Source organism: Sylvia atricapilla, chromosome 2 (assembly GCF_009819655.1).
Source record: "Sylvia atricapilla isolate bSylAtr1 chromosome 2, bSylAtr1.pri, whole genome shotgun sequence".
Lineage (NCBI taxonomy): Eukaryota > Metazoa > Chordata > Aves > Passeriformes > Sylviidae > Sylvia > Sylvia atricapilla.
The window spans coordinates 71986685-72014534 of NC_089141.1; the positions used below are offsets into that span (position 1 = coordinate 71986685).

Here is a 27850-nt window from a genome sequence, read left to right on the forward strand (position 1 = left end):
GTGACATTGGAAAATTCTTCTTTACCAAAGGCATTGCGATCTGTGTCTTCTCCTATTTTCTTTATGGTGTGAAAGGCTTCAGAATTCAGTTAATATGTCAGGTTTGGCCCATGTAGAGCAATTGCTTGTGTAGCAAAATTCTAACGTTCCTTACTCAGACATCCCTCTAAATTTTCTTCTTAGTCTGTGTCTTTCCAGATCATTTTGCTCTGTAATGTGACTAGAATTACCCGGAGGTAAAAAATCAGGGATTCTCAATCAGTGCTGAAATGTGTAATTTTGATATTGTTTACTTTTTTACTGTTTGTATTCATAGATGAGTAAGATTTGATGGTAAGTAATATATATTTATAAACGGCAGGAGATAATAAAATCTGTCCTCTATTGTTTGTACATGAAATTATAGGAGTTATCATTTCAGAGTGCTCATTTGTTCATTTTGTCTCAGCTTGGACCTGAAATGCAGTTTAATATGGAGCCTGAAGCTTATTTGGTTTTGAGTTCTTTGAGTGGCTAGTAATGTTTCAGAGATGGAACTCTATAAAATCCGGTTTGGCTGCATTATTTGGTTTTTAATGATTTCTTAGGGTTTTTTTAAATTATTGTTTCAATCGAAATTAGAACTGTGTGTTTTGCAAGCTGAAAAGCAAATACATGTTTAGTGTTGGATCTGGTGTGCACTTTCTGCCTCCTTGGAGCTGCCTGCACTCCCTGCCAGTAGAGGGATGCAGCTCAGTGGTGCAGTCCTTGCTCAGACTACTTTGTGAGAAAGAAGTGGAGGAAAACTCATTGGGGAGGTCCTGTTTCATTTCGCTTCGTCTGTGTCTCTGCCCCCTCATCCCAGAGCTATGTCACAGCCCTGCCCTTGTCCAGCCACATCTCTGCTGATCCTAGCCCTGGTCTCCACTTTCTAACTTGATTTCTGAGGTGAGCAGCCATAAAGTTGTTCTAGTTAGAAGGGTGAAGTTACTGAGGATAAGAAAAATACTGCTGAAAAATACTGACAGCTTTCTCAGGGTGGTGGACTGCCTTGGGGATTCCCCTGCCCTGCCAGAGGGGTATGGCAACCCTTACCCCTTTTCTTACAGGATAGCCAGGTCTTGCTGTTCCTAAACCACTTAGTTGGTTATCTTTGGTTAAGATTGATTCTCATGCTAAATGGATATTGCAGTGGGAAGGAGGAAATAATGCAGTTTAAGAATTTATCTTTGCCTTCCAGGCATATGGATATAAATGAACTGAGTACCCCAACACATTCCTGTAAGATTATTGTTATTATTGTTATTTTGCATGTGTTTTTTATTATAACTACTATTAAATAATCACATTCACAATGCGCAACTTAAAAGTAGTTGATGAACAAGTCATTAAATTGCTTTCCAAAATCAACAACTATTAAGTGAATAGCATTGAGTCAGCTGCAGCTAACAGTGGTTGATTTCTAGGAAAGATACAGGATGCTTTTTCCAATTTGTCAGCTCAAGCTATTGGGTCTTTTCTTGCATTTTGTTTCATTACTTTCTAAGTTTAAGTTTCATTGATCATTTCTTACTAGATGAATAATTTTTATTATACTGGAATTGAAATGATGGATAATAACTTGTCCTCTATGAGTTTAAGTGCAAATAATCTGATCTATGCTTTTGTTATACTTCAACTTAATTGCTAGGCTAAAGGTTTCTGCTAGCTGGCAGGTTTAATAGTGAATGTCCTGCCAGCTCTCATTTTTCAGCACACTGCCTGTATTTTTCAACTCTGCGAAGTGAAAGGGTTGTTTTTTTTAAATTAGATTGTGCTGAAAAAAAAATTACAATTTCCTATTGGCTGTTGCTGACTTCCTTCCTGATCCGCTGAAACAAAATAATTTCCTTGTAAAGCCTGATGTAACCAACTGGATTTGGATGATTAGAAAATGCACTGGAGGAGTTAAACAATAGAAGAGCAAAATACCCAACAGACTAAAGAGAAAGTTTTCCCTTTCTTTTTACATCGGTTTTCTTCTCATAAGTGATTGCTACAGATGTAGTTAAAACTTTTTTGTTGTGAAATTTGACTCCACCCACACAAAAAAATTGTCATACTGCCACAGGGGAATAGTACCTGCCTCAGGTAAGAACAAGTCTCAATATATCATATATTTACTTTAAGGACTGCTTTATATAACTGAGATGTAAAAAATATGCTTATATACAATGCTCTTTTATTTTCATATGTGTTCTAGTGTCAAGATGAGTTTTTGTTGACTGGCTCAAACTGCACTTCCTCTGTATTGATGGCTGATGTTACAAATCACTTGGTGCTGCCATGTTCTCAGCAATGGAAATTACTGCCAGCAGAGATCACAGTTATATTTGCCATATATTCTTTATTCTTTCACATCATAATGAGAATCTTTTCCCCATGACCACTTTTAATAGCACTTTTCATGAAGAGAATACTTGCATTTGTTCTAAAGTTCTTTTAAAATAATTGGTCTGGAATTGCAGCCTATGAACCAGTCTCCAAATTCCAGTAAGTATATGAGATGAATAGGTCCTTTTGAGGCCAAAGCCATTTATCACATCACTGGTTTAATACAAAATCCTTTAGTCTTCTGGCTGATTACTTAGTCTGCAAGAGGAAGTGCTGATGGAAGCAGCATCTGGTATCAGAAGGGGAAGCTGAAACGTGGTCATGAAGCAAAGACATTTATATCACTATGCATGTCAGATATGTGGGGGGGGAGGGTAGAGAGGGGAAGGTGCCATAATGTGTTTCTATAAATAGTGGGGAGAGTGGAATAATAGACACTACACTCCAATGCCCCGCTGACAGAAATTATATGGGAAGCTGGGACAGACGGTAACTTTTGTATAAGATAGATTAACCAAGGGAGATAAGAATGAATTTTCATAAACTTAATGTTTCTCTCAAGACGTGAAGGAGAACTAGAAAATAACCAGTCTGCAGAAAGGAGAAATAGAAGTCAGGAAGAGGTAATGGATGAAAGAGAATGTCACTTTTACTTTGAAAAACAGAAAAAAAATGTAGTATTTAAATATTCAAGGAAGAGAAAAAAATTTAAAAAATGTTCTCTGAGTCTTAATCTGAATAGATGTCACCCAAATTACATAAATAATACTATATGATGCCAAAGTTACAGGTTTTATGTATTTAGGATGGCAAAGTAAATCAGCCTCATATCTGTGCCTCATAAGATCATTGAATAGCTCCTCCTCAAAAACATGTCTAAACATGGGAGGCAGGGAGGTTATCTGTGACAAAGTGAAGAAACTAACAGGATAAAGACTCCAAGTCTTTTTGTATTGCATAATTCTGCAGACTTATGTCAGAAACCCCATACATCAAAAACATGGGCAAGCCGTTACGTTGTGACAAGCTGAAATTAATGGGGTTTTATTCCTTCAAAGCTGGTTGAATAAAATAAAAGGTGTGATTACATTCCCTGCTAGAAGTATATGAAATTTGACATAACAGTATTTTTTTCCACATGGGTACTGAGAAGAATAGGCTAGACTAGAGTAATTTTGCATTATATTATCTTTGAAGAATTTTTTTTTCCTTAAATTCCTAAGATATCCTATACATATTGCACTTACATAAAGGACCTAAACCAAATTTTCAATACTATGCTTGTAAAAACAATAGCTTATGCTAGGACTGAGATTGCAGAATAAATTCTAATTTTGACTAAAACCACAGGAATTTGCACTGAATGTAGAAGCTTTATGTTTTACCAGCAAAGAGAGAGGTACATTTATCCAGGAGATGGGTTTAAAGCCATATCCTACATTTCCTAAGCTTTCTATATAATTGGGCTATATAGCCACATATCCAAAGAGCTTTTGGAGACTATAAAGCAAACAAATGGAAACACAATTCTTTATCATTAATTATGCTTTTATTATAGCTAATGATAAGCATTCATAAATAACATAGGAAGAGGATCACGCTGGTTTAGTGGGATGTCCATTACTGCTTTTAGACATGGCAGTATTTTTATTGCTGATTTTGAAGTGTTTAATCTCAAACGATAGTACTGAGAGATCTGCTAAATAGATACAGTGGCAATATTCAATATAGGGTATCTCTTTTTGTATTTAGATCTTCATGCATTCCGGATTTCTGAAAAAAAATTACTCTGAAGTATGAAAAAATGATGGTTTATTATCATAAATGCCAAAAGCAATCTTTAAAGCCTAAATATTTTAGTCTAAATTTTAATTCTGCCATTAAATTGACAGAGTAGTGATGAGATTTAAAATATTGATGAATATTGTAGTTTCATACCTCTATTTTTTAATCAATATGTCATGTTTTTATACCTGCATTCTCATGCAAAGCTGGAAAGTTTACTTAAAAAGAGATAATGTCCTAGTATTATCATAAAGTTTTAAGATTTGAATCCCTGAAAAGCAGTGAGTTAAAAAAAAAATCTTTTCATTTGTGTGATATAGATACATTGCAATTTTGAAGATACCTCTCTATTTTAAGTCTGAATTTGAAAACCATAGTTTACACTGAGTTCCTGAAAAAGCATTAACACCTTCTACTAATTATCCCTAAGATAAAGCAAACAAATGTTATATGTATGATTCTTATTGTACTCTGCTTAATGATTTCTCTTTTTATGTATTTTCCTACCCTGCAAGAATTTGAAGAACAGCCAGGTATTTTTAGAGGAAAAATGTTCTTGTTCTCATTAAGCGAATAGACCAGAAAAAGAGCAAAACATGTATGATAGAAAAAATGGCATGACGCCTTAATGAGAAAGTGAAGGATAAATTCTTGTACAGTTGGATCAGAAGGCCCTGCAAAATAAAAAATAAGGGGAGAAATTTTGTTTTAGAATGCATTTTAATTCTACATAATTTAGAAGCTTTGGGGTTTACCAGTCTATTTATTTCCTTACAGTGCTGCTTCTGTGATTGTTCATTTCTGATCTAAAAACGCATCTTGCTTTACACTAGTATTTTTCGTCCATTATGTTTATTTCCAGAGAAAAAGAGTAAAATATTCTACTTCCAGTATTAATAATATTACCTAATTTATTTTAGTGGCACTTTTACAGATTTGCATCTATATAAATAAAGTTACCATATCACAGGAAAACTATCCTCTTTTAATCCCAAATGTCTGCAGGATTATCATCTCAAAATTGTAGATAATTTTTCTCTTCATAAGTTAATGTTGGCTCATTTTCATGTAATATGAATAGGCAACATCCTATTCAACAGTGACCAGTTCTGCATTTGTACTTCCTCCTTGTGGCATTTTGAGTAAATGCTTGAGACCTGCCAAATGGATGCCAAGAGATAAAGGTTTTACCTCAGAATTTCATGGATACAAAACTTCTGCTCTGGTATATAAGTATTTGAAAGATTGTTTTGCCACAAATTAAATAAATTCTATGTTTCTTCCATGGGCTGAATTCTTTTTTACAATTCAAATAATGTAACTTAACTACCTATTTCCACTCTTCCTTTCTCCTTCCAATATTGTTTTAAGTAGCCTTAATGTATTGTGCCATTTTGGAAACTATGCTATTTTTTTCACACAAATTTTCTACAAATCTGTGTAATTTACCTGAGTGGTGCTATACACATCAGAAATACATTAGTATTGTGAAAATCAGGACTGAGTTTTTTACCTAATTGCTTTTTGCTCACAGAAACTGCTGTAGCTCTCTCTACAGACTGAAACACTTATAAGACATCAGTGTCAAAAATGTAATGAGCTCAGCTAACATTCTACCTTCAAATGTCATAGTAATTTACAGACATATATGCCTCTTTAAGAGGTTCCTTTTTCAATCCCATCATAGGCTTAATGACACAAGGAGAATGGACAATCATCCAAAATGTGTAAAATTTAATTTGTTACATTCTCTCCATTCTCTTAAATCTCTAAAAGAACAGTCAAATCAATATTACATAGCATTTAAAGCTCTGACACCCATATCTTGGCTATATCTGAAGTAATCACAATTAACTTTTTATATTGTTTCAAAGGCAGATTTTTTTTAGAAACATCTGATTCATTTAAATGTGTACGCTGGAGGTAAAAGGGGTTAATTTGCTCCCTAAGTGTCTGTCTTCCCATTGCCTATAAAGTAGTGTGACAGTCTCATTCTCTTTCTACAAACTGAGACCAGTGAGTCATTTGTTTACATGATACTCATCCATCAAAACTCCTGGCAAGACAAAAATGTTGTTACTTGGCTTCAGTCAAACAAATTAGGCAAAAGACCCAGAAATTAATAGTCCTGCCATGGCTTACACATTTCTTAAAAAAAAAAAAAATAAAGCCTTTGAAATTACCTGGTGTTAACAGGAGTTGTCATGCTGCCTTCCTTTTTCCTGCTCACTCATTTGTTATGGTATGCTTAAAAAGAATGCATTAAAGACTACAAAAAAGTTGGACTCACTTGTAAGTTATGGGCAATTATCAGAGGAACTGAACAGGAAGATGCTGAACGAAAGAGGGGAGAGAAACTCGCTTGAAGTTTCTAATGTGGTTCTGTTGCAAAAGGACTTTTAAGAGCCTCATGAGCTGTAATTCAGTGTCGTGGTATCAAGGCCCTCAGTCCCACAAGTCACTGACTCATCACAACAGCTGTTTGCCAAGCTGCTGTCAAGAATTTGACCATGGGAAGTTACTGGTAAAGAATTCATAACTAAAAAAATTTCAGCCCCACTAATTTTCATGATATTACTGGATAAACTCTTATTTCCTTGGTGTCAGCATAGAATGAGGCTTGCTGGCTCAGGCTTCTGGTTTGCTGAACTGATGTAAAAAAACAGCTACCTATTACTGACCACTTGTTTGGTTTGTTTGTTGGGGTTTTTTTCTCTCTTCAAATGAGAAAGAAAGATGAAGCTCCATATTATCATCAGAGTAAAGACATATTTGTTATATTAACATAATATATGCTAATATAGCATGAGCATATTAGCATAAGAGCAGTGGCTGTAACAGGATTGACACAATATTACAACTACACTGTTGAAACAGTCCAAGAAGTACTTGTCAATTCCAAATTGAGACAGGTGGTGAGAAAAGATAACTGATGTTGGTTAAAAAAATAGGAGCAGAAAGATATCCCTGAATGAAAATAAGCTATTTGAGTATATTGCTTTCTACTTATCTTAAGGAAGGAAAGAGATTATATCCTATCATCTGCACCACTGTGTCCTCCCAATATACAGTTTGCTTTAATGATGTTGAGGGTGTATTTTCAACTCCTCCTCAGCCTGAAATCTACTGTAACCCCCAGGTCATTTGCAGCAAGGCTGTTGTTCATCCAGTTAATTTTGTTTCTTTTCCTGTATCATGCACATAGCCCTTGTTTTCTTGATCGTTATGATAACATAATATCTCCCAAAATATATGTCTACTCCATAATCTCACTCATCTGTGTTTGCCCTTAGTTGTGTATATTTACTCTTTCCACCATAATATCATATTTTACCTTCATAAAAAATTGTGAACATAATTATAATAATTATAAAACATATAATTATAGTAACAGACAGTAATTATAATTAACCTAATCAGTTCTCTGTCTACCCTTTGCCACTGGTATTGTACTGAAGACCTCTCCTAGTCATAATTAATTTTGTTTTGGTGGACCAAAGGACTTTAATCCCAAAGTTAATGTCAGTTTTATCTGTATTGCCCATTTGTTGCTTCATCTATGAGACAATTTTCTCCAGGCAAAATATTTCATTCTCATCTTTCTTTCCTAATGAACTACTTCTGTGGACTATCTCGATTCCAGTAAAGGAAAAGATCTTTCTAATGTCCCTACATAATTTTTTAAAACTTCTCCCCTGAGCTAAAATCCAAGTTCTCAAAAAAATTTCATTTTTTCTTTTTATTTCACTTATAAAATTGAAGCATATTTCAGTTTTAATGATTTTTTCTCTATTTTCCAGTATAAACATAGGCACTGAAACCCGCCTGTCCCAGTAACAGACCAATGCAAAAAGGTCTTATATCAGAAGTGTGCAGAATTGTTGTTGTGTCTGACTCTACTTAACACTAGTTGCAGAATGCTTCCAATGGCCTGTAACGACCTGAATGTCTGAGGGACAAATGAGTCAAACCACAGCCCAGTATTCTCCACAGAAGAGATGACTCAAAAATGAAGCCTGAAGTTTGCCAAAGCAGAAAGTTTGTGATCTGACATGATAATCCTTGGGAGTGAGCTGTGCCTCACAGAAAAGATAGAAAACCTCTCCAGGAGTCTTTGTAGATATCAAAATTCTTTCTTGGTCCCAAATTTGATTTTACAAGTAAGCTGACCTCTCAGGACAGAGTGGCTAAAGATCCTTTAAAGGTCCTTTGCAGCAGGCTGCAGCCCAGAACTATAACTGCCAATGACCTTTACTTGCTAAGTACCCATGTTAGCTATGGCTTTAACCTGTGGTATGTTTATTCCTTAACCTGTTATCAGGAAAAGGGCTCTTCTTTGCTTTAATGTAATATTTTTCTCATGGCTATGTGGTTTCACTCATGGTGCCATCAACATTTCCTATATAAATTGTAACTATGTGGCTGCTCCCCTAGAGGTGACAACTGTAGCCCATTGTTAAAACACATTTGTCTTTTGTTAACACTGGATTTACCAACATAATTCAAGGGTACCTTTTCTAATGTTTTTTTAAATATCTTTCTGATCATCAGTGGTAATTGTGTTTTAAAGAAGATGTTTTTAACCCTCTGAGGAGATTAGTTAAGGAGAGGAAAAAAGTAAGAAAACAATCAACTTTATTCCTCAGAGAAAAGCTAAACCTTTCAATTGGATGATAAAGGCATGAAAAATATTATAGGTCTGTTAGAAGCAGCAGGTGGGAATAGATGAGGTTACAAAAGACATGGTTTTGCTAACGAACTATTTTTTATACACTGAGTGGAGATGATCTATGGGCATCTCATAAATACACCCATTTTTTCAGCATCCTATGGTCATATATAATCAGTGAAAGAGATTCAGGCACTCATTCTGTACAGTTTCATAGCAGAAAAAAAATCCAGCTCACAGAACCCACATCATGGGTGTGAAATATGATCTACACTGTAGACACTTTAAAAGCTTCAAATTCAAGTGCTAAGCTTGCTGGAAAATAATTTTTAAAAACTCATGTTTTCATAGTCAATTATAAAAAAACCTTTTTTTTTTTTCTATGTGAAAAAAGAAAGCTTGTTGATTTCAAACAATTTTTTCTCTGTTTTGCTCCATAACACTGAGCTTTCATGTTTTGGTTTGGTTTTTTGCTTTTCATTCGAAAATGAATCTGTAACTAACAGCTGATTTAGAGCTGGTTTTTAAAGCCTGAAATGTGGTTTTATGTGGATAGTTTGGGGTTTTTTTTCCCCTCTATGTTGTGAATTAACACTGCTTACAACCTGGTATAATCTCAATTATACCCTGAAAGACAAGCAGACATTGTGCTGCTTCTGAAGCATTTTAAATAGCTTAGCTACATTTTAAGGGTTCAGATGCTCTAGGAGAGAAATAAAGTAAGAGAAATCATAGTGAGTAGGTAATGACTGTGCTTTGGTGTAAGCCAGTTTTCATGCTGGCCTGGAAACATTATGACTGAAGTACTTTCATAATGGAAATCCAAAAGTTCATGAACTTTGCTACTGCAAATGTAGACAGAATCTAGAGACCTTTAAAGTTAGACCTGCCAATGAACAGGGAATTTCAAGGCAGAATTCCTTTTGAACTAAGGAACCTCAAACCTTTCAAATTTAGACACCCAAATAATATGGTGGGAGTCTGAGCTATGTCTCAGACATAGTAAATATGGTATAAATATATAGTAAATATATTAAAATACTGCACCAGTAAAGGACACACTGACTTAGTCCAGACTGTTTTAAAATTTATTTATAATGAATTAGTGGAAAAAGCAGAATATATTGCAGCTTTAACTAAGTAACATAAAATTGTTGTTGAAGAAACAATATCAGCTAGTTTTTGTAGCAATGTTGCACAGGACAAGCCTAGACATAAATAAAAGTAAAATTTTTTGCAAACAGAATCCTTACAGTAGTGTAAAATACAGAGTTCAAAAGTAAACAGAAGGATTTGAATTTGAATTTAAATAAAACTCTAGAGTCCTTCACACTTCAACTCTTTCTGTCACAGAAGTATTTTTTGTCTGCTTTGCTCTGCAAGTTCTAGGTAAGTAAAACTGCAAAATTACTAAAAACTAAGATTCTGGGGGGGTTTCTGATAAATTTTCTCTCTAAAAATAATTTTAACATAAAACTTTCTTTTTTACCACCCACATCATGGCAGCCAAAAACAAGGTCAGCTTTTCTCCTCTCTTCCAAAACCTCGACTGTTTACAGTCTCCTTTATTGAGTTACTTCTAAGCTCATAATCTTTGTTTGCTACTAAAACAAGACAACTGTGTTTTTCTGAAAGACTCACACTGTGAGCAGGTGTTGATCCTGCTGGGGAAAGAATTAAATATGATTTATGACAGTCAGGAACACGAGCTGTTTTTACCTTATCCTGTTGAAAAAAAGCAATAGCAACATTTCTGACAGAGAAGCCAGACAACTGGTTTGATTGCCCTCAAAGAGAAATTCTTTGGATTAATCAAATACCAGAACGTGATTTCCCTGGATTTAATGTTGTATAAGAATTTGTTGCTCAGGGTAAAATCTGCTACAGTATTCTATATAAAGAATCTCTTGGGAACAACTAATGGGAAATAGTAGGTGTAGACTGGGCATGAGAAGGGGAATATAAATATAGGAATTCAGTTGCGTGCTACTGCACAGGAGAGAACTTAAGGCAGGTTCAGGTTAAGATGACTGTAGCATTCTTTCCCTTCTGATTCATTTTCTTTGATTAGAGGACCCAAATTTTGTTCAGCACCCAACCTTGTAGGCAGACTTATTCATTGCGGAGAGGTCTCAGGTTTGCTACAATGTACAACCAGCGCAGCATCACTTAGTATTCGGTACACCTTCTGTCTTGCTTTCTGCATTGCATGTAGCTCAGATGAAAGTAAATTGACTGCTCTTTGAAATGTTTAACAAAGGATTTAATACACAGTGATCCCATCCTGATGTCAGCTCAGTTTTTTTTAATTGATCTCAAAATTATTTTGTTGGATGCTTTGAACATTCTGATTGAGTCAATCTTAACAGCAGTAGCTAGATTATTGTGAACTATATATAAACATTTGATTATGCAAAAGGACATTACCAAATTAAGGAAGTAACACATATATGTATTTTCAAAATTTAACTATAGAATTTACCAGAGCTACTAAACAGAAACTCTTGTTACAAACTTGTAGGAGAAGTTTACTCTCAGATATGAAACAGTCTGTTTCTGCATTTATCCTTATGCTCCTCAAATGGTACTAAAATATCTCATAATCTTGGTTTACAAATGACAATATAAAACTTGCCAGCTTGTTTAGGTGCAGTTTCTGAGGAATAAGGTGACAGCAAAAAATCTACACAGAAAGTTGATAAATTTGACCTTTGCCTCAATAATATTCTTGAGAATATACAGTAAGGTCCTTTGAATGACATATTTTAAATTGATACAAAAAAAGCAGTTACAGTGAGAAAAAAATTTATACATTTCTTTATTGTTGTGATTTCAAAACTCAGTCTTGTGTTTGAATAAAGTAGACTTCTGCTGTGTCCTTGAAATATGAATTTCCTAATGAAATCAAGAAAAATGAAATACCAGTACGGTAATTTTGCTCCTGCTGAGAAACATAATCTTCACCTCAGCTAAACAAAATTGATTTAGTTTTTTTTTTCACGTAAAAATGCTCATTAAAGTACGTTAATATTCATAATAGTTGTTTTAGCATAACTATAAATTGTCTTATAGCTGGTTTAATTTACCCAGTAATTACAAGCCTGCTTCCCGATAAAAATTGCTCTAAATAGTTATTTTTAAAATGTAGGAACTAGCAAATGGAATGTAAAATATAGAGCAAAATATATCAATGATTCTTTGGATAAAATATGACTGCATGGTTAATGTATAAAAAGCACATAGCATAGACCTTACAGGAAATGTTGTATCTGCTATACATAACTGAACAAGGAAAATTTAATTATATATTCATATCTATTTTTTTCAGAATTTAAAGCACTTAAATACAAACATATCTCAACATACATGCACGCACACACACACACACACGTATATGCAACATTCCTTTGCTGAAAGCTTTACCTAGGCTTCTACCTTTCTTCTAGCAATTCCCTTTTTTTTTTTTCTCACTTTTAGCCTTATGCCTTTCAGTCTGCGCTTACAGCCCAAGTACTGTTACTTTTGAAGGATCGTATGTGAACTGAGGTGGTTTCTCTTAATACAAATGTTGGCATTTTCAGCTTAAAATTATTTGGCCAAACGAGGTGCCATTTCAGTTTCAGGATACTAGTTAAATAGTCAGTGCTTGTATAGGTCAGCACTTGTATAAGTTTGCACGTCTGTGAGTGTAGGCGTACTTATATATGGGATCAGGAAATGGGATAGAAATATTCTTGCTCAATTGAAAAAGCTCTGGAAAACCACATTTCCCCTGCTCTTCAGAGAATCTTGGAAAATTTCTTCTTAGTGTAATGAATTTAAGAAGATTAAATTATGCCATTCCATTATTATTACTTTAATGTTTGCTTACAATGCATTCTATGTTTAGGACACTCTTCAGCACATGAATTCTGTAAGGCAATGAAGAGTATTGAGCAGGTGTTTATTTTCATACTCTGACAAGCCTCTAACCAGTGGGTTGTCTCTAAAAACATACTTCAAGGAAAGCGAATCTGAGTTCAAGCTTTGCAAGAGATTGATGGTTGGCATATATTCTGTGTGAATTCTCACAGTTTTAGAAGGCCGAACATAGAGCTCTTGATGGTACAGGGGAATTTACTTTGCTTCATCTGCAGTATTTGCTATGACTTATTTTGGTGTATTTTCCTATTTTGGGAAATTTTATGTGGAAATTTAAAAGTTCTAAATATATATTTTTGCCTCAAACAACTTACGGTAATGACTTGATTTTTAATATTACATTTATTCTCAAAATCTTTGATTGACTTTTAAAAAAATTCTTTTTTTTTGTTTTATTAAATCTAATATAATAAATTAAACATCTCAAAAATTTTTAAAAGCTATCTTGAATATTCCTTTTACATTATATTTTTGTGTTGCTGCCTTGTCAGGAATCTCTAGGATACTGCAGCCAGTTATGAAAATGAACTAATGAGAATTTTTAATTTTATGTAAGTACAAAAAAAACTTTTTCAACAAATGTACATGGTTCACAATAAAAAAAAAAATAGAATTCGCTGTTTTAGGTACAAAACAAATATGTAGTTTGTAAAGTAAATTAAAAAGTAAATCGATTTTAAAGTAAATTAAAAAGAGAAAGAAGTTTAGCACAAAGAAATATGTAGTCTCACCACAGAAATATATATGCTTGTTTTGATAGAGTAATTTTTAAAGTTGAAATAATGTTATAGGTGCTGTATCTCTTATAAATTTTTAGGCTTCTCGATACTTTAGCATTTCAAGAAATTGAGATGATTTCTTATATATACATATATAGACAACATATGGATACACTCACACAGTTCATAAGATGTATATACAACTGTCATAAATAACATCTGTAGACTGTAAAACGATTAAGGTCTTTAAAGAGAGAAGCATTTTTATGTCACTAATATAACTAATATAACGGGGACTAGAGGAAATTAGTTATTTGGTCTCATCTCCCCTTAAACCAAGTAACATGGGATATAGGATTTTATTTTCTCTTTTCTTTTATGGAACATATGGAGAGAATTCTCACCATTTGGTGCTATGACTTCACCACTCAAAAGTAGCCAGAAAAGGTGAGACAGCTCAATTTCTGTTGAAATACTTTGACTGGCAAGATAAGATACATGACTGCTGCTAATAGTAGTGTATAAAAATACTATTGCTTAAATCTATCTACTACATTCCTCTCAGTGATAATGGGATCCTGTCGTTGGGTCTCTTGAGGCTTTTAACTATCTGACTTCACAATGGTTAATATAATGAATTTCTAAAGTCTTTAGTAACAAGAATACCCACTGAGATTTTTTATTAAGTAGACCTATTTTATGCTCTGGTCCATTTAAATTCATATAAGGTTTTTTGGTGGGTTTTTTTTTTTTTTTTTTTTTTTTTTAATCTAAAACAAGAAATCAGCAGTGCTAGGAAAAAAACGTCTGTCTTATCTTCAAGTATATTTTTCCATGTCTCCTGACACTCCTGTGGAAAAAAAAATAGTACTAGAAGAGATCAGAACAAGATTTCTCTCAAAATTCAGCTAGTTATTAGGTAGCAGAGTATAATGATATACACTAATGGTCCCAAATCCTAAATTCACTACTATAGAGGATTAGTATAGGGTTCTTTACCAGAAGACATTTTAGAAAACAGTAGAATAACTCTGTAAAGAGTTAGAGATGTTTACAGTTGGAAGGCTTGCTGAAAATAATGCCTCTTTTTGAAAAGCATTCCCATAGGAATTTGCTTCACTGCTGTTTAACCATAAAATTAACATCTCATCACATCATTTGAAAGTGTTATAGCACAGAAGTTTTACTGCTGTCTCCCATTTCCAGATGGAGTATGGCTGTGCACAGTTATTACTGAAAGACATATAATGATGTCCTGAAACACATTTAATGAAAGTTCAAGCAGAGTAGATGGCTAATGTTGTTGCCTATAAGGCACTAGATGTGAAATATGCATTAGCTTAATTATTATGTATACTAAGCTTTAATAGATTCAATTTGATGCTAGCTATATGCTACTTTATGTGGAAAATGAAAATGCATCGTTTTGAACTCTATAATACATAACACTTCAGTTTCACTAACAAACGCAATGCAGTTTCTGTAATCTTTAAGGATTTTGTAGTTATTTATAAAAAAGCATAGAAGATACTATCCAGAACGGACATGCATAGGCAGATCATGAGGCTGGTTCTGGAGGAACTCAGGAACACAGAGAGAAGCTGACAAACATTTTGGGAGATATCTTTCAACTACTAGGAATATAATCAATGCTCTCTCAGTACTGCTGACAAATGGAGAGAAAAGCAAACAAGTTTGTCAGGGATATCATACAATGTTTCATTTTACAAACCAGCGACTTCAGCGTCATGCCAGCAATAAACGGAGCTGAGAGACATGGAAGCAATCTCTAGATAAAGAACATATATAAACCTATATTATTCGCATTGGAGAGTGGGAAAAATTAGAAACAAATATTTCATTCTATCTTTAGGACTAGAAACAGGGACAGTGAATGGAATTGAGGATGGCAAGCTCAAGAAAAAAAATAGCAAATTTTTGCTCTTTTTTCTTCTTTTGCTGTCATTTCTGTCTTATAAATTAAACAGTAGCACATACTGTGTGTTTGTCATCCTCTGTACACTAAATATATACAGAATTCCTCACAAATGTCTGGAAAACAATCTGATATAATCATATTTGTATCATATACACTGCATTTACATAGTTATTTTCCTTTTTTTTTTTTTCAAAGATCCTTAATGCCACTAATAATATTCTTTATGCAGATAAACAGGAATGAGGAAAATTAATCCCAGAGAGGCTTTTGAGCAAAGAAATTTTAAAAGCTGGGCATTATTTTCCTTGTCACCCATTGTATCTTTCAGCACTGAAACAGAAAATGTCTTTAAAACAAACAAACAAACAAACAAACAAACAAAAAACCCCAGAAAAATTAACACTAAAATTAAGTTACAGACATAAACCCTAGGATTCCTTCACATGAATTCAGGAATTCAAGTTATTTATCAATTAGACAATGATTGATCAAGATTTACATTGAACTCAATGGAAAGAGATAAACATACCCAAAGTCATCTTACATTGGTCGCTCCTTTGACTTTATTAAGAGTTGAAGGAAAGCTGCAAAGCACAGTTTTGTTTTCAAATTTATTTTAAATGAACCCAGACTTTAGCCTTTTTTTTATAAAACTGGCCTATTCTCTTTCAGTAAGCGTGATTACTGACACATTTTCCACCTCAATGGTGTAAAGCAAAACCTAGTATGGCTTTTTTCACTTTTTTCCATCGTTGATGAATGTCACACCAGACTCCTGAATTTCCTAGATACCCATATATCAAATCACACAGATAAGGGAAACATCATTCCAATGTGCAATTTACTTCCTAATGAACAGAAATTTTGCCATTAACACAGGCAATTATGTGAAAATGTTTCTGTCAATCATTTTGAATGTTATCTTAAGAGTATAGAACTCACTATATGTGAGCCTTGTAAGGCTGTAAGCAATAGTAAAAAAAGCGCAGTCTCTCATCTTCTATATTTAAAAAAGAAGCATGCTTTTATGTGTGAATGTGACATTTTTAATGTACTTTCATTTAATTTTTTTATAATATTAAATATATAATGTCAAACACTGCTTGGATTCTAGTACTTTTTCTTGTATTTCAGCTCTTCACCTTATATCTAATAATCTTGGACAAAATCCGTGCATTAACTCACAAATGTTCATATCAAAGCCTTCAATTATTAATATACTTTTAAAAATAATTTTTATTCTAAAAATATCTCGAATCCCTTATCTGACTGTTTTCAAAAGTGAAAACAAATGGAGCATCCAGTAAAACAGTAAAAAGCCCAGTGATACCCGAGGTACCCTGCAGTGTCTGAGATATTCAGTGATCTAACAGTTATGAAACAAAACTAATAAGAGTCTGGTGAGGTCTTGGGGAGGCAGCTGAACAACAGATGGGAGACTTAGGCATCTAATGGCCTTGAATTGACTCAGTTCAGTTATGCTCTAAATAAACACTTGGTACACATAGAAAATGTGTAACTTCATCACAGTAGCCCTGAAAATTTTAAGGAAAATTCAAGATGTGTTTTGAGTACAAAATGTTTTCAGTTCCCCCTCAGCTGTAGTAAATTAAGATCTTTTCACCATATGCATTCTTTTTAAACATAAATGTAATTTCAGTGCATGCAGTATTTCCTTCATATATGTGATCTCTGTACTTATGTAAATTAAATTAGTAGGGAGCAGTTCTGTTCCCAGGATGAACCACTTATATTAATATGCTGAATGACTACCTAACAATTAAATAGAACCAGAATAATACTAAATTGATTCTTGATGCAATTCTGAGAATCAATTTGGTTTTTTTTTATATTATAACTTTATTATATTTTGTATATATATATATGAAATACGTATTTTATATATATACAATATTATATATTATGTCTTTATTATATTCTGGAAAACAAAAATATTCTAGGAACTCAAAGTGCAAATGGAAAGAGTTTCCTGTACTTCCTTTAAAATAATACAAAAAAGTATTGCCAGAAAAATGTCAATGGAACTGTGAAGACTTTCAAATAAATTTTGAAAAGAATTTGTATTATGAGACAAATTTCTATTATGAAGGTAGTTTGCTTGGTAAATCTCATGGAATGGACATATTGCTGAGTAAGCAGCAAATCATCAGGGCGAGGTAGCAGTCAAGTACTGAAAGTGTGAGGGTAATGGCATTCAAAGCAAACCATATTGAAGCAGATATGTGATTTTTACAGGCCCTTGCACATTGTGTTTTTACTCACATGTTTTTTTAGAGTTACTTCGCATTTGTTTGCAGTTGTCATAAAAAAGGCCTTAGCGACCTCATTACATGTGTAATAGGAGCTGTCAGTACATAGAGATGCATTCAGCAACCCTTCATTTTACCTACTCAGCTTTAAAAAATTATATAAAGCATAAATCCCGGTATAATATTTATCCCATTTCCATCCATTATTAGAAATTTTATCACAAATACTCTTGATCTCTATCCATTTTCTCAACTGCTATTCTGTAATCAGTGTTTCTAAACAGTCTTTCTCTTTCTAGAAGGATATTAATAGCTGAACATAAACCACATTATCAAACAAAAATCTGAACTGTGCAGAATAACATTAGGGAACTGACATTACTTACTTTTCCTTTTGTAAGAATTTTTATGGGACTATAATACGACATTCTTCCCTTTCAAGGCAACTAAGAATTAAGATAGATTCCAGATCATTAAATACAGCTGTACCACATATACCCAAGTAATGACACACAGTTCAAAGTTTTGGACCCAATGGACAGCAAAACATATTTTTACTATCATTTGTCATTAATCAAGTACCTTATGGTCTCTAATCAGGATTTACTGTGTAGTGACAACATGAAACTACATGTATCCAACTGTTACAAGATACCTTCAGGTTCCATGACTTTCCTCTTGAAATAATTAAACAGTTTGTTCCTGAATGCAATGACAGATAACTTTATTTTGTCTGCATTGTCATACATTTTTATTCTGTTAAACGGGTAAAATATTATTTTAGTCAGTGTTGAAGATAACATGGCAAAACAATCCTGCATTTTTACAGATAAAGAACAAGAATTAAAATGGCAATATTTGAACCAAACTCCAGTAAACCAAGATGAGTATTTCAATACCTAATTCTTTTTTCAGTCAATGTCCTTGCAGGAAATTCATTAGGCATTTTTCTTTCCTGAAATTGCTTGAGTAAGTTAGTTCTATTTTAAATCTGTAAGAAATATGCTGATTTTTAACACTTTTGCTGCTTAGCACTAAGTGGTTTTGATTTTTAAAAGTGAAATTTGGCAAGTGACTCATACATATGTCCTGACTGCTTGCAAATTGACTTTGAAAGAAGGACGTGATGTCTTCAGAGAAAGTGAAAAGTTTCTGAGAATGTTTTGAGATTTTTTTTTCAGAAAGATCTGTATTACCTACATTTGGAAAAATGCTGATTAGGGCCCCTCTGCACACTATCTGATAATTTCAATAAAGTAATGAAGACCTTCTGACACCATATAAGTTGTTCATTCTTCCAGAAATTCTGCCACTGTTGGTATTGAGTTAAATTTACAGATAGACATAAAACCAAAGGATTCCTCCTAAATGACGAGCAACTAAAAGAGTACACTCTTCATGTATAATTATGTGTCAGAACAGTGCATTTGTAGAGTCTGCTTTTATTGAAAATATGGAACATATATTTAAATAATTCTACATCCCCATTTTTATGGTAACCTGATTCCAATATTAATTTTACATTAAAGATTACACATAGCTCGCAGGGAAGTCTTTTGAAAAATAAATATTTTGCCCTCATGGAAGTGCAGAAAATATTAAAGGTAACTTGGTAGGCCACCTCATAGAATCACTGAAATCCTGCCTGCAATGTTCATAGCTTCTCATAAGTATGTGGTCTGAGGAGCTATAGAGACATTGATTTCTTGGTGTAAATGAGGAGGTGGATATATAATTTTCCACAGACCATTCAACTATTTATGGTTTTGCTTTAGGAAAGCAATGAAATTAAAGAGAGAAAAGTTTAGGGAGAAGTCCAATGTGAAAATCTTTCATGAAACAAAATTACTATGACTATCTGCCTATATGTTCTTGTGTGAAACTGCTCATTTCACTTTCTCAGTATCTCTATAAAACTACTCAGAATGTCTCCTCTTGCAGGGTCTGTTAGGCATATGAGGTTATCAATATTCTTAAACCTTTTAAAAAACGTCGATATGATGATGGCCACCACACAAGTTCTGTGACAACATGAGTATTTGGCTGTTCAGAACAGAGGTAGAACAACACAGGCTAAGCAAAGGATACAAAACAAAAGTACTGAAAACCTACTTATAAGGTAAATCCAACATCTTTTCTATTAGCTAAAGCAACGGTCTAATAGGGAAAAATACTGATAATTAATAGACTAGTTCATAATAAGCCTATACAGATGGTCACATGAACACCTAAAATGAGGAAGTGTCATCCCAGCTGTGTTGTTGCAATGAAATAGTAAGGAGCTAGCTTCTGCAAATGTCTTACTTGAAACTGAAACCTTGAAAATAGATCTTAAAATATCAGATTTTCTGAGGCTAAGAACTACACATATTTTGCAAGCAATTCATAGGAAGAGCAAAATTTTACATTTAGTTAAAAAAAGGCATCTCAATAACATGTTCAAAGAGTCTACTGAAAAATACCAAGAAAATGAAACATTATTTTTTTTAAGTATTTATTCATGACTCAGTGTTTATTTGAGCACACAGCATACATAATTAAATGCATGCAGTTTAAAATTCCAGAAGTCTCTTTGTATGCACTAATAAGAGTCTGACTAACCAGATGGCTTCTTGATCAACCATCAACAATAATCCCATGCCAAGCCTCCAAACCTGACTAGACAGGACATAAGAACTCTTATTCAACATTTCTTAATATATTTTTTCTTACCAGCACCAGTAAAAGACACTATTCTCTTTATTTCCCAGATGAGAAAGAGAAGAACCACAAGTAATGTTTCTTCTGTCAGAAAAGAAGTTTTTGCACATATTGTCCTTGTTGCACGTATGGTCAACATTGAACTGACTAGAATTTGCAGTACCAGCCAAGTTTAATTTCCTACACAATTGACGAGAAGGATTTAGTTCCTCTTGAATACCATTCACAAGTCCAGCATGATGATGAGCTAAACCAGGTAATAATTAAAAACTAAGTACAAGAAGAATGAAAATAAGTTATTTAAAGAAAAGCAGAAAGTCACTGTCTCTGTGCTCTGACCATTTAGTCTTAAGGTTAAAAGTAAAGTGGTCCTGAGCTCTAGTGTTTATTCCCAGAGCTAGTCATGGAGCTTATACTAAGGAGTGTGTTCACACGAATAAAAGCCTTGGAGTCCATTCCAGAGTCTTTGGAAGGCATTATTGAGTGAGGTCAATAAACTTCAGTTTTGTGCAGAATGTTCCAACAATCAGTAATATAGGTTCAGTATATTATATTATATTTCCAGTATTATATTCCTACTTTCTCTGAATTAATTTTTAAAGTGTTATTAAAAGCTTATAATGATGGACATAATTTACTACTGCAATTTCTAGAGAACATGAAGAAACAGTGCAGTAGTATTCTTTTCCTCTAGCATTATATTATTTGCCTCTATTTCACACTTGATGAATATCATGATTCAGAAAAAATGTTTTTCCTTCCCTGTAAGAAGTTCTTAGAGATTTAACTCAAAACATAGATGTTTACCATATAGACTCATAAAGCTAGAAATAATACAATGAGATGTATGATTTTCTTGCTCTGTGGAATAGGCAGTCTTGCTGAAGTAAAGATTTTGAACACTCCTGAGAACCATTTTTGTAAACCACTCCTTTTTGTGTTAAATGACAATGTCTTAATGCTTCATATCTGCATAAGAACTTAATACATTCTGAGGGAAAAAAACTACAACCTCAAAAACCCACTGAAAATGGTATCACTTGCTGTACAAGTACTGCTTTAAAAGACTAGTATTTTAAAAGATAAATATATTTCCTCTATGCAGTTAAAAAAATCCCTAGGTAAATGCAAAACATTTTTAGCACTTTTGTTTTCCTTCATCTCTTAGACTCCCAAGCACAACAAAAATCTCAGCCTTCAGACTTTGTATGGGTTTTTTTCTCTCTTTTAAATAAGATAAATCAATCATGTCAAATAGTGAAGCCCTGCAAAAGTAAACCTTCTTGTTTCCTTGTGTAAGGACTGTTTCATAAACACATAGATTGAGCAACATCTTGTAAAGACAGAACTGTGTGACACAACCATTTTAAAGAACACATATCATTAAAGTAAAATTGTTCCCGTGTTGCCTTCAAATGGCCGCTTGTACCACTTTTCACATCACTTTAAAGCATGTGAAAAGCAACGTTGTGAACACACTTCATAGATTAATTTATGCTTGTGTGCTGTGATTTAGCTGTTATAATTTCCCTATGGAGATAGGAAAGCTGCAAACAAAACAATGTGCAGGTAGATGTTTCTGTTTCCTCCAAGCAGAATTTTTTTATTAATTGCCATTATGCTATTTTGCATAATTTGTATTCTAAATAGTCTGGGAGTGGAAAAAGAAATTAATAAATAGGGGACTTCTGTTTTCACATTGAATGTCACTGCCAGAACACATTCCAGGAACAAAATAAAATAATAAATTGGGTGTGCAACTTTCCTCAGAGGCAACCAGGAGATACTGTGCTAGTAATTCCCTTAAATAAGCAAGTTAACTTGTATTTTACAGAATTATTTCATTAATAAACATTTTCTCCAAGTTCAGAGAAAGACAGTTGATTTTTTAATGTTGTTTTTGTGGTTCATATAATTAGGAGTTACAAAATCTTAACAGTCAGTATATTGTAAAAAGAGATATTGTTACAGGGGTAGGAAAAAACCCCACAACACCAAAATCAAATTTATTCTTATACATAGAACAAATATTAAAGAGACAGAAACAGATACTTATAATACTGCTTAATAATCTCAGTTTCAATTACTCATATGCTGTTCTATTGTGTTTCTTATGGTAGTAATTACAAGTCTTACCAATATTTTCCAATACTTCTGAGACCAATCAAAAGAATGTACTATATTATAGTAAGTTATTTCAAGTTAAAATCTATTGGGGTAGATTGAAGTTAAGTAGTTAAAATCTATTGAGGTAGATATTATAAGTTATTTCAAGTAGAATCAACTGGAGTGTTTGTTTATTTGTTTATTGTGGATTTTATCAAAAATATATTTTAAAAGTAGGTAAATTTCATGCAGACAGCACAGGAGCCAAAGACAGGTATATGTATATGTATATGGTGTCTGGAGAAGAAGAAATTTTTATTTCTTGCATAGCTTGAAAAGACAAAGGCAATAGAAAAGAAGTCATAGGACACATGACTTCAAAGAAGATCCCTGATTTAAGATATTGACGACACAAATGAAGTAGCCTTGGGATCATTTCAGGGAAGCATTATGCCATGATAGACTTTATACTGCTGGAGGAGTTTAGAGTTCTGGAAGTTCCCCAAGCATTTTGCACTGAGACCTTCCCCCCTGCAAATACCCAACAGTTAAAAGCATTGGTACTTGGCACCTCTGCAGAGTGGAAGCACCCCATCATCCATTCAGCATAATTCAGGTACCCTCAGAATTGTATAAATGTCATTGATTTTTTAATATAAAATTTGCAAATCTTTTTGAAAACATGACTCAGGAAGGTCCACAAACATACATAACCATATATTTATCAAATAAAAATAGAAGTGCATCTGAAAAAGTGAAGACTTTAAAGATCATGCAGATCAATTCTCTTCTGCTCCTGTGTTTTATTCTTTTAAAGCATAGTCACATATTGATGACAGCATGGCTAACTTAATCTTTGATTGTGAAATCAACTGTGATTTGTGAACAAGATCTTAGAGATAAAACAAGCTATGGAGCTTTGCCAAAGCAAAGTGTCTGTCTTACATTTCGAAGGGACAGATATAAGCCCCAGTTCTCATTTGGACCATGAGAATTATTAAGGTTCTTCACTTGTTATTTGATCCTGCACCTTCCTCCATTGCTACAGAATGCAATGTTCTAAAAGCTGTACCCATCCCTCACATAAATTCACACAGAACTTCAGTACTTCTCAGGAACAAAAGGATGCTTCCCTGCTGTGGAAATGAAAGGGTTTCTTTCCATCTCTCTGTTGTGCTTCCAAACTGAAGAAAAGGAAATATTAAACTGACCATTTAGACTAAGATAAGCACTGTTCAGCAGTCTCTTCACTAAAGTAAGTAAGAAAACTGCACATTTTTTTGCAGTACTGTATGTTGGAAGACCAGTAGACATAGGCTTAGAAAAGAGTAGGTGTTTGTCTTCTCTTTGCCGACATTTTAAAAACATCTCTTAAATAAGATTTAAAAACCTCTCTCTGGTGAAACTATCCTGTGGGCTGTGCTGCCCTCAGTGTCACAAAACCCTATCTTGTTTTAAGACAACAAAAGGCCAACTTAAGAAAAACTATCTTAAAGCTTGGCAAATTTTTGCTTTCTTCCACATGAAATTTGAAAGAAAAATTGTTGAACAGACATCTGTCATGTTTCTCATAAGGATGTGCAAATTTAGTTGGAAAAATTGCCTTCTCTCATGCTACATATTGTTTCCAGTATCCTGTGTTATTAACATATTGGAAGGATTTAAAAAAACTATATTGTTCATTTTTTTTTCAAAATAGTTCTTTGGTTTTTTTCTTACAGTATTTTCTACATGCACTTTTCATGTTACATCATATGTAAGATTTTCAGAATCCTACCACCACCAATTGTCAGAAAACTGATTGAGCTGGTATGGCTTGCAAATTCATTGTTTATAGAATTCAAAGTCTATCACGTCTTTTAAACTGGTAGACAATTCCTAAAATAAAATCTCTGTCATCCATAGATAACATTTCAAGGCCTAAAACTGTAGGCAAATAAAAGAAATTCTGATATCAGAGAATTTTAGCTGAAATCTCTTAAGATGGATGCTCAGATTCTGCATTTTAATTTGCCATGTTTCTGAAATCTGACTAAATGACATGAAGATATAAACTATATATATATATGCGCATGAGGTAACTTTAAGGGACAGTAGCAGAAATAATTAGAATATATATCAGAACCAAAAATGAGAGTCATCTGAAGCTTCTACTTATTTGGTTTGGTGGTTCTTTCTTTCTATTTTTTGTTTTAAATGTGCATTTTTGCAACACCAAAATAGGGTAAATTTGAGTGCATGCAAATGTGCATTTAAGTTAGAGTTTAAACAGTCTTCTATCTACTGGGAGATATTCTATAGAGGATTAAAATAGCTACTTTCATCCCATTTTCCTAAAGAGGTAAGGCTGATGCCATCCTCCTGTATGCAATCTGCCTGCCGTTATCTGTAGTACCCATTTGCAAGCTTGACTAAAGCAAGGCTCTATAGTTACAGTCTTTGTAAAAAAGAGAAAGTTTAAAACGAGAAGAAAGAGTGCACATAAAATGACTGATCAAATGAAAAGCTTCAGAATGAGGTCATGTCTTCTTAGAAATCATAAAATCTGAAGAGGAAAAATGGGATGCAAGTTCAGTAGAGCTGTGCACAGTGCTGAAGAACAAAACCAGCCAATGATAGAACCAGAATTAGACTTCATTGGGTTGAAAGCTTAAGAAGACACATTTTGAAAGTCAATGTTTAGTTCTTACTTACCAGAGTGGTGAAGAAATAAGTCCATGATATCCTCAGAAAATATTTTATCATTGACATAAATAATCACTTATTAAAAAATGTTTAAAACATTTATAATTTTATCACTCCTTTACAGAAAATAATCTCCAAATTATCTTCAATCTTTTAAAATCTGGAATTACAAAAATGGAACGTAAAATTTAATATTGGTTTTTATTTTTTTCATGCTGATTTTAGAGTGTGATTGGTGATGGAGTTGTTCTGAAATTACTAGTCAAATATTATTCTAATTACCCTTTTTTCTGCCATCTATATTCATACTTACTAGAAAAAAAATTATGTGAGAGTCAGTATTTTCTTAATTCACCCTCATGCTAGCAAGGTAATTATCACATGCACAGTGCAAGTTCTTCTGACTTTACAAATATGTCATTTTTAGAATATCTGCAATCTGAGTTGGAATTTAAAACTTTGTAGAGATTTTCAAACAGATGATTATGGTTAAGAGATTTACACACCCAAACTGTACTTGCTGTTCCTCCTGAGGTCTTCAAATGCAGCTACTTATTGTACCTGATTCTACAAAAGAGTTAAACATTTCCCATCCTAGTTTGTTTTGGAGCTGGGCTTGGTGATGCCACAAATCCTGTTCATACTCAGCATGAGAAGAAAACAAGTCCCAGAAAGGGGCTGGAGGTTGTATTGCTTAAATCAAAGGATGGTAAATTCTGCTGGGAGCAAATCTTACTATTCCCAAGGGAAGAGCTGCCTCTGGATATTAATAATTTTTAGGTCTAGTTTTAAGATGTTGAAGAAGGCAAATTTTTTTTAGTCTTTCTGATTTAAACATCCAGATATTTCTTATATCTGACCCAAATAATTCCCCATTGGTGACAAATAATGGGGAATGTACAAACTAATGTCCATAGTGATATTTAGATGTTAAAATAAGGTTATTCCTAAGTCATTCTTCTCTCTAGGTAATCAAAGTTTAGAATGTTATGATTTATGTTGTTTTCCTTTGCCTCATTTTTCCCCAATTAAAATGTAACAAGACTGCTATGTCTTATCAATTGTCTCAATGATTAGTTTTTAATGCCTTTTCCATTTTTCTTAACTTTTTTTTTAAATTAATGATTCATTCTCATCCTTTGTAATCTTCCTGTCAATGCAAAACACCTTGACTTGGTTTCATGAGTAGGTAAAAGGGAGAAATTCCTCTATTACCTCATGCCTGAACACAATGGTAAGCGTTTGATAGGAGCAGGGAAAATGTTAAAAAAGGAAAAAGCTATGTCACTGGCTCATCTGCTGTTTACCTGTTTTGACTACCAATGTTATACCACTGCACTTCAAATTGGTTGTGCTCAGTATGTCCTGTGCTTAGTCCCCCTTGAAAGTACCTGGTGAAATTTCAGAATCTGCAGATTGTGGTTTCTAACAATGAGTGATGGAGGCTAAATATGTTTTCTCACTATATATATGTATGTATGTCTTTCTCACATATATGTACCAACCATAAATATGAAAAAAAATGCAAAATAAGGTGAAGCTCTGAATACAAGTATAGAAATTTGTTTTATTTTAGATTTGAGAACAGATACTTCACTGTTTACATATCTTTCAGAAAAACTGCTGACATCTAACTGCTAGTCTCAAAAGGCATAGGATAATCAATCTTAAGATATCTAAAAAATAAAACATTACTTTAAAATTTGTGTTCTAATTGCTTAACAATTACTTGAAAGACGTTTCATAGGATAATTGTTGTTCACTCTAAAATAGGAACCAAGGTTAGATAAGTTACCCTTTGGAACTGTTTTTGTGTTAAGGCCATCTGAGGTGACCATTTCATATTTAAATATTCAGCCTTTTGACACCTAATATTAAACTAGATTATTTCCTTCCTTATACTACAAGGATAGAATAAAAAAATTGTAGAAAATCAATGCAGGATAGCATTTAAAAATTCAGGGATAAATAATCAGTATACAAGATTTATGCTATTTATACACTATTATATGCCATTGAAACACTATTTGATGCTATTTAACTTCAGAAAAATGTATAACAAATACATGTGTTGCTCAGTGTACTAAAAGTTGCTGTGATCTCCTGATTTAATGGGGACAGGAGAATAAACACTACTGGTGGTGTGATTCCAGTAGCTGGAGATGAAATTTTTTTACTAGTTGGAAGACAAAATATTACAGATTACAGAATTCTATTCACTTCAAGTGTCCACAGAGTATTCCTTGTTATACTGAAAAATGCCACAAACACAAGTGTGTTTCATAGCTCTGAAAATCATAGATATTGTTTTCTCATAGACATGTTAAATCATAAAATTATGAAAAATAACCAACTGGAATGTAGGTAATTGGTATTATAAAGCCATTTTTTATGTCTCTATTCTATTCAAAATTTTCAGGTATTGCATTAGTTGCAAATGAAGACAAATTTTATAATTATACAATCCTTGATTCCATATTTCTGTGTTTTCTTAGGGGGTTTTGTCTAGAAAATTAAATACTACAGACTTTTTGAATTTCCTTCATGTGAATTATTTGCTTCAGTGTCTTGAGACTTGAATCTTAGAAGAAACAAAATTGGACTGTGAAAATCCTTATTTCCACTGGAATTTTTATTTTTAGAATTTTTTTGCTTTACCTCCATCTGCCTTTGAGCAATTTTCTGTGCTTCAAGCATGAACAAG

The 27850-nt window shown here is 33.3% G+C and overlaps 1 long non-coding RNA gene across 1 annotated transcript in view; it reads right to left on the reverse strand.

Moving 5' to 3' along the window:
• LOC136357839 (uncharacterized) overlaps positions 1–27850 on the reverse strand; it is a 105974-nt gene that overhangs the window by 29310 nt on the left and 48814 nt on the right. The window lies entirely within an intron of this gene.